Source organism: Mesoplodon densirostris, chromosome 8 (genome assembly GCF_025265405.1).
Source record: "Mesoplodon densirostris isolate mMesDen1 chromosome 8, mMesDen1 primary haplotype, whole genome shotgun sequence".
Lineage (NCBI taxonomy): Eukaryota > Metazoa > Chordata > Mammalia > Artiodactyla > Ziphiidae > Mesoplodon > Mesoplodon densirostris.
In genome coordinates this window covers 71,791,994-71,801,872 of record NC_082668.1, presented here as the reverse complement: position 1 = coordinate 71,801,872, position 9,879 = coordinate 71,791,994, and positions in this window count along the sequence as shown.

Sequence of the window (9,879 nt, the reverse complement as noted above, 5' to 3'; positions counted from 1 at the left end):
AGAGCCTGCGAGCCACAACTACTGAGCCCGTGTGCCACAGCTATTGAAGCCCATGCGCCTAGAGCCCGTGCTCTGCAACAAGAGAAGCCACCACAATGAGAAGCCCTCACACTGCAACAAAGAGTAGCCCCTGCTCACCTCAACTAGAGAAAGCCTGCGCAAAGCAACGAAGACCCAACGCAGCCAAAAATAAATAAATAAATGAAAAAAAATCCTATTAAAAAAAAGTCTTTCAACAAAGAGCTGGATCAGAATAGTGAGTCTCATTCCTTGACTGGATAGACACTGAATGCTAATTGGTTTATGGGTATGAATATAGCATCTTCTGCTTGAGAAGATTATGTATTTCAGGTGTTTTACATATTTCTGTCCATTTTAGAGTTCATTTAACAGCACTGTCCTTATAGTATGCTAGTCGTGTAACCAATTTCTATCAATAAAAACTGACATTTTAATTTTCAAAATGGTAGTAATTTTTATTAAAATTTACTTTTGAAGGTTACTGATGCTTAGGAAGATGATGTGAATTCTATCCTGTTCTAGCCTAAACCCTGTGTGTGTCTGCCATTGGGAGAAAAACTTATCATTTGACTAGATAATAAGTTGGTACTTTTCAAAGAGGTTGCAGATGGTTGAGAACGCCATTCTCAAGTTAAAAGAGAAGATGTGGGAGTTTCAGCTTATGATGAAAAAGAAGAGTGGGAGAAAGTGTGGGAGAAAGGAGAGGCATTTTGAGTATGAAACTCATTCAGGGATTTTTGTTGAGCTCATCCTCTGGGTTCTGGAGACAACAGTGGGATGTAAGACAGAAATGTTCAGTGACTCCTTAGAAGTTACTGCCTAGTCTGGCAGAGAAGGCAGGCAAACAAGCCATTACAATAGTGCTTGCTATAGAAGTACTTGGGGTAGGGTTGGAGGGTCATTTCTTACCTGGGATATATTAGTCATTTCAATATTATCAGCCTGAGCCTCAGAAAAAGACGGTAAGCATGAATTAAAGTTTTATTTATATTATTATTAAGGAGTAAACTAGCAGAATGACAGAACTCCTTCAAAAAGAAAGTAAGAAGTGAAATTAAAAAGTCAATAGGAAAATGCATGTTAGTAAAAATTGCTAAATTAGAAACAAAATTTGGTGTTATAAACCTGATTTGGAAGGTTATTTTCTCTGCTAGACAGAAAAGAAAATAATCACACTTTATTGTTTTTTTAAGAAGTTAAACTTATCATTTTACAGAGTTGTAAAATGTCATTGCCCTTATCAACTGTGATATTAAGTGAAACGAACTTACATTCCTCAAAAGAGATGACCCACAAGTGGGCTTATTAGAGCTTGTCCAGCAGGGCATTAAAAGGTCACAAAATTATTTTTTGCCTTACTTCTGTGTTTTGAGTAATTTTCTTTAACAAGCGCAAGAAGAAGCTCCCAGAGGCTGAGAGCCTGTGGATGGGTTAGTCCAATGATGGGATGAAAAGGCAGGACAGCTCTTGGTTTGGCAGATGAATGCCAAGTTTAGGGATGGCTGAATTTTGTTAGCTTAGTTTTTACAACTTTTAACTGAGGGACAAGGTTCCTTGATTCCTCAATAGAAGACTTACACATATAAAGGTGTAAAGGGAAGGAAACGTCAACTTTGCCTTGTGAATTTCTCCATATAAACCATGTTAGCGACAATGTATGGAGTCTCCCAAAGATAGTAATTTAAGGAATGTAACTATCCTGCCAAGATTTCGTTACTCTAGGATCATTTCCTGGTATAAATACTGACCTAGGAAACTCGTGTGGGTGCTCTTCCATATTCTCCACTCACCCCTTCTCTCCCATCTTTTACCTCTTCCAAACTGAGGGATTCTGAGAAAGTACCTCACTCCTCTAGCTTCAGTGTTCTCAGCTGTAACCTGAAAATCATACCTATTTTGCAGGGTTCTTGTGAGTTTTAGAAAACATGTTACATAACAGATGTTCAAGAATAGTAGCTATAATCTTAAGAACTTGGTAATACCAACACCCCAAGAAAAGCTCCCTTTGCTTGGAATCCCTCATCTCAGAGCTGGCACCAATATGTCATCCATGCTGGAGAACACAGAGTCGTTCTGGGCTCCTTCCTCTTCTCTCCATTTATATGGCCACAACCTTAGATCAGGCTTCTGTAATCTCTTGTCCGGTTTAGTGGGTTGAATACTATTCCCTCAAAATTCATGTCTTCCTGGAACCTCAGAATGTGCCTTTATTTGGAAATAGGGTCTTTGCAGATGTGGTTAGTTTAGAGTGATGCCCTAACCCGATGACTGGTGTCCTTATAAGAAAGGGAGAGGACGCAGACACTCAGAGAAAACGGGGAGTAAGTTCATGTGATGACAAAGGCAGAGGGTGGAGTGATATACCTACAAGCCTAGGAAGGCCAAGGATGGCAGGGAGCCACTAGGAACTGGAAGAGGCAAGGAAGAATTCTTCCCTGGAGTCTTCAGATGGAGTGTGATCCTGTCAACACCTTGATCTTAGACTTCCAGCCTCTAGAACTGTGAGAGAATAAACTTCTGTTGTTTTAAGCCACCAACTTTGTGGTAATTTGTGATGGCAGCCCTAGGAAACCAATACACATGGCTTTCCTTCAAAAAATTCCTGCGACCTCCTGATCCTTGCAGCTGGCTCTGTGTGTGGGATCCTATTGTATGCTCTATAACACCCTCTCTGTGACAGCATTTCACAGTACTGTTTGTTTGTTGGTTTCTTGTCTTCCTTTCCCAGTACATAGTGGTTTCCACGAGGACAGGAATTTTGTCTTTTTTCTACTGTATTTATCCCCTGTTAATAACAGAGTGCCTGGCACAAAGTAGGCATTCCATAAATATTTATGAAATATATGAACGATTTTTGTGTTAGCCACAGAATTTGGTACAGGGTTTTTTACTGAAATAAGTGTCTTATAAATGTGTGTTCATTGGAATTTCCTGTCTTTTGATACAGTCTTCCCACTTGCCAACATCATAAAACTAATACTAATCTCTTACCATCTCTTCAGGATATGTCCTCATTTCTTACTTGTATCATTTCCTCCAATGTAGGAAATTCTGGCAAGACCAACTCAAGCAGGTTGGCCAGTTACTGCCCTGGCAGGAAGGCTCTGGCCATGTTCCCTGAATTCCCTCCATTTGCCTAGTTCCTGACTAGATTTCACCAGTGACACAAAAGTCTCTTGTGACTTAATTTGATAGTTATGAAGATTCATGGGGTCTGTCCATGCTGGTATCTGGTTGTTGTCAGCTTTAGCAGCTCACTGGAGAATTCTCAATGTCTATAAGCTGTCTACCCGTTAATGCTTGAGATAGTAAAGCATTTAATTAGAAGAAAATACTATTTAGCATGCGTAAGTTTGTTAAGACCATCCTTCAGTTAACAAATTTCTGAGAAAAGCAATAGGAGTAGAATATACCTCCTTTTGATTATCTATGAAATTTAGTGCTAGAGGAAATTAGTCTAACAAATATTTTACTGACTTAGATATTATAAGAGGATTAACTTTAAAAGTAGGGACTTTTAGGGAGTGGGTGGGAAGAGGGATACAGAATATAAAGGTTCTTTTTGTTGTTGGAGAAACTTGCTTAAAATAAATAAGTGATTTCATGAGAGGAATAAAAAGATAAAATGTAAAAATGGTAGTGTTTTCGAGGGATGTGTATGAAGATTGGGAGGAACAGCTTGAAGATAGATGTTTATGGGCTAACTGTTTAAGGTTTATCAAAAATGTCAGCCAAAGTAGACAGCTCACTCCCCTTCTTTCTCCCTGGCAAGGTTCCTCTTTGACTGAAAACCTCACAGTTTCCTTCCCTCACCAAGCATTTTGGATTCCATCTCCATATCATCCTTTGTATTTGTTTCCTCTTTTCCATTCTCAATGACACTGCTGTAATGAGCTCATACCTGAACTGTTGCCATATTCTCCTAACGGGCCTTCCTGGCTCTGCCCTTCCCACCCCCATGCCCTCAATCCGCCTTATATGCCACCACCAGATTAATGTGTCTATAGCGATTAGTGAAATTTGGGAGGCTTCTGCTGTCTGGCTGGTGTTGTCCTACCCTGAAATTTCATTGCAACATTTAATCTTATGTTCTCCTTATCCCTTTATAGCATGTGTTTTTTGATAGGTATATACTACTCATGCTCATAAAAGATGAGTGTTTTGTCATATATTAACTCATATTCTTTTTTTTAATGTCTAATATTCAGAAGTGAATAAGTTTTTCTTTTTTTTTTTAAGCTAGAGCTAGTAAGCATAACTTACTTATAGGTAGTGTTAGGGGAACCACTGACTGAAGCTGTCTGTCCTGGCCAGGCACCATAGTAACCACTCGCATGAGTTATCTTACAATAGGAGGTCCTGGTAAGGAACAGGAACTAGCAAGCTACCACCAACCAGAATAATTTGGGAAAGGTCAAAAGGAGAGAGGAGACGCCAGTCCATATGTCCTACCAACCTCCCAGAATCCTTCTCGCTGGAATCCATCTTGGCTGTGTGATGCACGCACCACCAGGAAGGACCCTGAGTCAGAGTGATCGGCCAGAGATAATCCGGAAACTAAGGCAGTTACCATAAAACCTGAGACTGAGCCACGTGGCAGAGCAGTTCTCCTGGGTTCCCTTATCCTGCTGCTCTCCCCCCGGGCGCCCCTTCCCAATAAAGCCCCTTGCTTTGTCAGCATGTGTGTCTCTTTGGACAATTCATTTCTGAGTGTTAGACCAGAGCCCACTCTCGGGCCCTGGAAGGGGTCCCCCTTCTTGCAACAGTAGCACTAGGTCAGGAGAACACTGCCTATGTGGTAATCAAACGGCATGGAGATTGAGAGCATGGGTTTTGCAGCTTGATGGGTCTAAGATTGGATTTTAGCAATCTGACTTGTGACTCTGGGCCTTCAGTTTCCACATCTATAAAATGGGAATAATAACTGACCCAATAAGATTTTGTGATGATACGATGAAGTTCCCAGCCCAGGGCTTGGCTCCCCGCAGCAAATCGAAGCCATTTCTGTCACTCCTGTCAATCAGAGGAGAGAACTTGCAGTGGTTCAGACTAAATACAGTAAGATGACTTAAAAAGTATTCCTTATATTTGCTCTTGTTTCAGGCCTTTATCTATAATAGGAGGAACATGGGAAGGAAGACACTGCTTGATGGTAAAAAACATCTCTTATAAAAAAGAGTGCCCTCCGAAGTGGTCTCCCCATAGGTACAGAGGTATAACTGAAGCAGGCTTCATTGTTTCACAGCGTAATCTTGGGAAGGAATATCAGAATGTCTCAATATTTTTCATGCCCCGGGGGGAGGAGGAAGTGGCTTCTGTTCGGGCAGATGACAATAGGTGACTCGACCTCTCACCCACTTAGAGGGCTGAGCTCTGGCTTTATTATGTTAAGGGACATGACTTTCAGTAGCTTTTAGCCTCCAGGAGCCTGGACCAGCTAATAGATTCCTGTAGTTTTCAAATTTCCCCCTTGATTTTTTTGCAAGGGTGGGGGTGGAGGTGTGGGAGGTGTGGGTGTGGGCAGGGGTGGGGGCACTGAGAGAGGGAGTACTGGAGTGTACACCTGCAGTTAGTTGTATGTCATCAACCACTACACCTGGGAAACTGCTTTAAACCCTTTTAACTGATCTATACTATTTCATCACATCGGGGTATAAGATTAGACTCTTAAAATATATAAATGAATGACTCCAATCCTTATTTTTTTTTCCACAGTGAGAAGGCCTTTCTTCTTTTTCTGGGGTCCTCTCTGTCTCTGACTCTGAAATGTCAGGAGGGTCAGACTTGAAGGAGAGACAACTGGTAAGCCCGCCCAGTTTGCCAGAGGAATTCATCCTGGTTAACAAGTTGTCCCAAGTGGTCTGTCATTTCAGTGTGTCATCCTAAATAAAGAGGTAAACTGAGGCAAGCTCACATCACCAGAAACTGAATTTTTACAGGAATAACCGAGAGAAATTGCAATTCGGTAAATGCATTTTATATAGCAAGTACGTTGAGGCTTTAGGGCTGGCTGTTATCTATGGGCAAGTAATCAGAGTCCAAGCAGTGAATTAGTTGGCCTGAAGCTGGGGAGAGATTCTTGGGAGATGCTCACTGGTCAGCAGGTAACTCCCCAGTCTCCTGTCAATCAGGCATTGATGGGAAATCAGTCTCGGTTGGTTCCGTTCTTCCGAGGGCGCATGCGTGAGAGCCGCCATTTCTTCTCCTCCGGGTCCGTTTTTGACTGACGTCGTTTAACAAGTGCGGTCCTTGTCCTCAGGGTGGTCAAGCCCAGTGCCCGTCACTGTACCGGTAGTAGTTTCTGCAAGTGAAGAAAGCAGCATGGCAGCTGTTATACGCGGTCTTCACCAAGGTCTTCACGACGCGCCAAGGTAGGCCGCCTCCTGGGGAGTTGCTTCTTTAGGGACGGAGCTCGCTCCTCTCACACAGAGTCGGTTGTCGTTATTCTTGGAGTCTGTATTTACAAAGTAAGATACGCTGTAAAATTTATCTGTAAGCCCCATTCCCAGACATGCGCGAAAGCTCACAAAAGTCGCCTGACAGGCATGTACCCAGCTGAGGGGGAACAAGGTGACACGCTAGCTTCCTATTTCAGCTCTGTCACTGTCGACACGTGTTGTTTACACGGTATTTAGTGCCATGTTTTTCACGTCTGATTTTTTTTTTTTTTTTTTTTGCGGTACGTGGGCCTCTCACTGTTGTGGCCTCTCCCGTTGCGGAGCACAGGCTCCGGACGCGCAGGCTCAGCGGCCATGGCTCATGGGCCCAGCCGCTCCGCGGCATGTGGGATCTTCCCGGACCGGGGCACGAACCCGTGTCCCCTGCTTCGGCAGGCGGACTCCCAACCACTAAGCCACTAGGGAAGCCCCATGTCTGTGCTTTTTGGGGGGCGATTTTGCCTTTTAAAGTGGCCCCGGTGGAGAGCTGCAGTACTGTCTAGTGTGGGTTAAGTTTGAGAAGGCTGCCGTGGCCTTTACCAGAAGAGACGTGTGGTAATAAACTTATTTCAGGCAGGACTTAGAGAGCTGAGTTCTGAACTCATGTCCTCTAAGCTGAGGACTTAGAGGACATGAGTTCAGTGTTAATGAATCAACAACAGATATTAAATAAGGCACCTTTCAGCAGAAGCACACATAAAACAAGGTTGTGTATTGATGGGTTGACGAAAATGCCGAGACCAGAGGCTTGCAGGAATCTAACTCTATATTTGCCTAGAAGTGATGGCTCAGACCCATCATCTGTTTCAGTGTTCACTAAAACTTGATAGGACAGAACTACCCTCGATAATGAGAATCGGCGGTCTGGACAGCTGTTTCTCTTAAGATGTGCCCATGGTGCCTGGAGGATGAGTCAGAAGTGGTCCTTCTGTAAGACCTGTGGAAGGACCAGACTCTCCTAGGTTCCACAGGGGTCAGCCCTGGTCCTCTTGCTGTTCCCATTGGGGTGGAACCCACACGGGGGCTGTGTCTTCCTTGTCACTGCCACTAGCTGGGGTGGGGCAGTGAGGGTGTGGCCTAGGGCAGGAGGGTAATCCAGACATGTGACAGTGCAACTCACCTTGGCCTCTGTGGGCAGCCTTCCACCAGCCCCACTCCCGTGTCTCTCCTTTGAACTCAGCTATGGAGAAAATTCCTCTTTCTGGCCTCAGAATGAATTGTAGTGGGAATATCTACTGTCTTTGCTCTCATCCCCCCAACATGTAATTGCAAAAATAAAACAGACACTCATCCATTTCCTAAGGTCTGAGCTATCCAGTTGAAGCCAAGGTCACCCTGATAGAGAGTGATGTAAACACTAAAAACAGTTATCCATCGGTCCTGTTTCTATCATTGCTAGAATAAAACCTGAGGCTTCAGTGGAGAGTGAGAAATAAATCAACATTGCCTGCAGTCAAGTCAGGTTTGAGCTGGGCTGGAGATTGAATTCATGTTTAATCAAAATTATATTGGATTTTGTTGTTGAGCCTTAGCTTTTTGTGAAGAATTTGAAGGTGGCAATGTTTTCCTAAATTTGGCATTCTCTTGACACAGTTGAAAAGATTTCTCACATGTGTAAGAGACCAGTCTTGAATACCTAAGTTACTACTATCCTGAGAATTTCTATGAGGGACTTTGGGGTTGTTCGCCTAGTATTCAAGAGATGGGGTATAATTTATACCCTGCCTCCTTTTCACTTTAATTCAGCTTTACTTTCTTCTTTTAGGAGTGCATTTTTAAAAATGGCTTGTGGCAGAACAATGACAATTTTTAAACATAAATAAACAAAATATCTTTAAAGCTTAGCATTTTGGCAGACGAATGCATGCCTATCCATGTACTTACTCATAGGTGCGAAAATTATTCAAGGCAAACAAGTCTTAACTTGATTAGGTGTATCTTTTCTTACCTTTTTTTTTTTCCTGAGACATGCAGATCTTTTAGTGTTATTCTCCTGTTTTTTTTCTCCTTTATTTTATTTTGTTTTAACATCTTTATTGGAGTATAACTGCTTTACAATGGTATGTTAGTTTCTGTTGTATAACAAAGTGAATCAGCTATACATAAACATATATCCCCATATCCCCTCCCTCTTGCGTCTCCCTCCCACCCTCCCTATCCCACCCTTCTAGGTAGTCACAAAGCACCGAGCTGATCTCCCTGTGCTATGCGGCTGCTTCCCACTAGCTGTCTATTTTACTATTGATAGTGTATATATGTCCATGCCACTCTCTCACTTCATTTTTTTAATATCAATTATAACACTTTGTATAATCAATTATTATTTTAAAATATATTAATTTAGCATATGTTGATTATATATAATAGTATCTATGCCTCTCTCTTCCTGTGCTGCCTGGTGCTATCTCCCAGTTTCAAGGATTGTCATAATCTGTTTTTCTTTCATTGTATCTCTCTCTTCTGTTCTATCTTTCATCATCCTGTGCAATGACAAAAAGAACTGTAAGACATCGGAATTGCTTTTAGAGAACCCCCTGTGTACCCTCCAAATATAGTAATGTATAGAAAGAAACCATAGCAGTTTGAAATAAAGGTGCTATTAAAACAATAGGGGGATCCCGGAGGAGTGGGAGAGGAGCAGAGGGCGATTGCCCCTCCCACTAGAGCCCAGGAAGCCTGCTGAACTCCCAGGCCAGTCCCCTGCCCTCCAAAGCCACCTCCAGGCCACATGGGTCCTTGAGGGCATAGGAAGGAGGCTGAGAGGAAAACAGGAGGAGCGGAGGGCGACTGCCCTGCCCACTCGAGCCCAGGAAGCCTGTTGAGCTCCCAGGCCGGGGTCCAGCCCTCCAAGGCCACTCCCCCCAGCCGCATTGGTCCAGGGGGCATAGGAGAGAAGCCAAGGAGATTAGGAGAGGCAGGTGGGAGGGGCCCTCCCAGACTGGAGGAGCAAGAGAGGAGACAAGGGTGTTTGCCCTCCCCACTTGAGCCCAGGAAGCCTGCTGGGCTCCCAGGTGAGATTCCCCTGCCCTCTGAGACAGGGGTGGGGGGCACGCCTGGGCCCCTCTGTTCCTTGAGCCTAAGCCCCACCCCCCACAACCCCCAGGCCCCCTTTTTTTTTACAACTTTATTGGAGTATAATTGCTTCACAATGGTGTGTTAGTTTCTGCTTTATAACAGAGTGAATCAGTTATACATATACATCTGTTCCGATATCCCTTCCCTCTTCCGTCTCCCTCCCTCCCACTCACCCTCCCTATCCCACCCCTCCAGGCAGTCACAAAGCACCCTCCCTGTGCTATGCAGCTGCTTCCCATTAGCTATCTGCCTTATGTTTGGTACTGTATATATGTCCATGCCTCTCTCCCGCTTTTTGACAGCTTACCCTTCACCCTCTCCATATCCTGAAATCCATTCTCAAGTA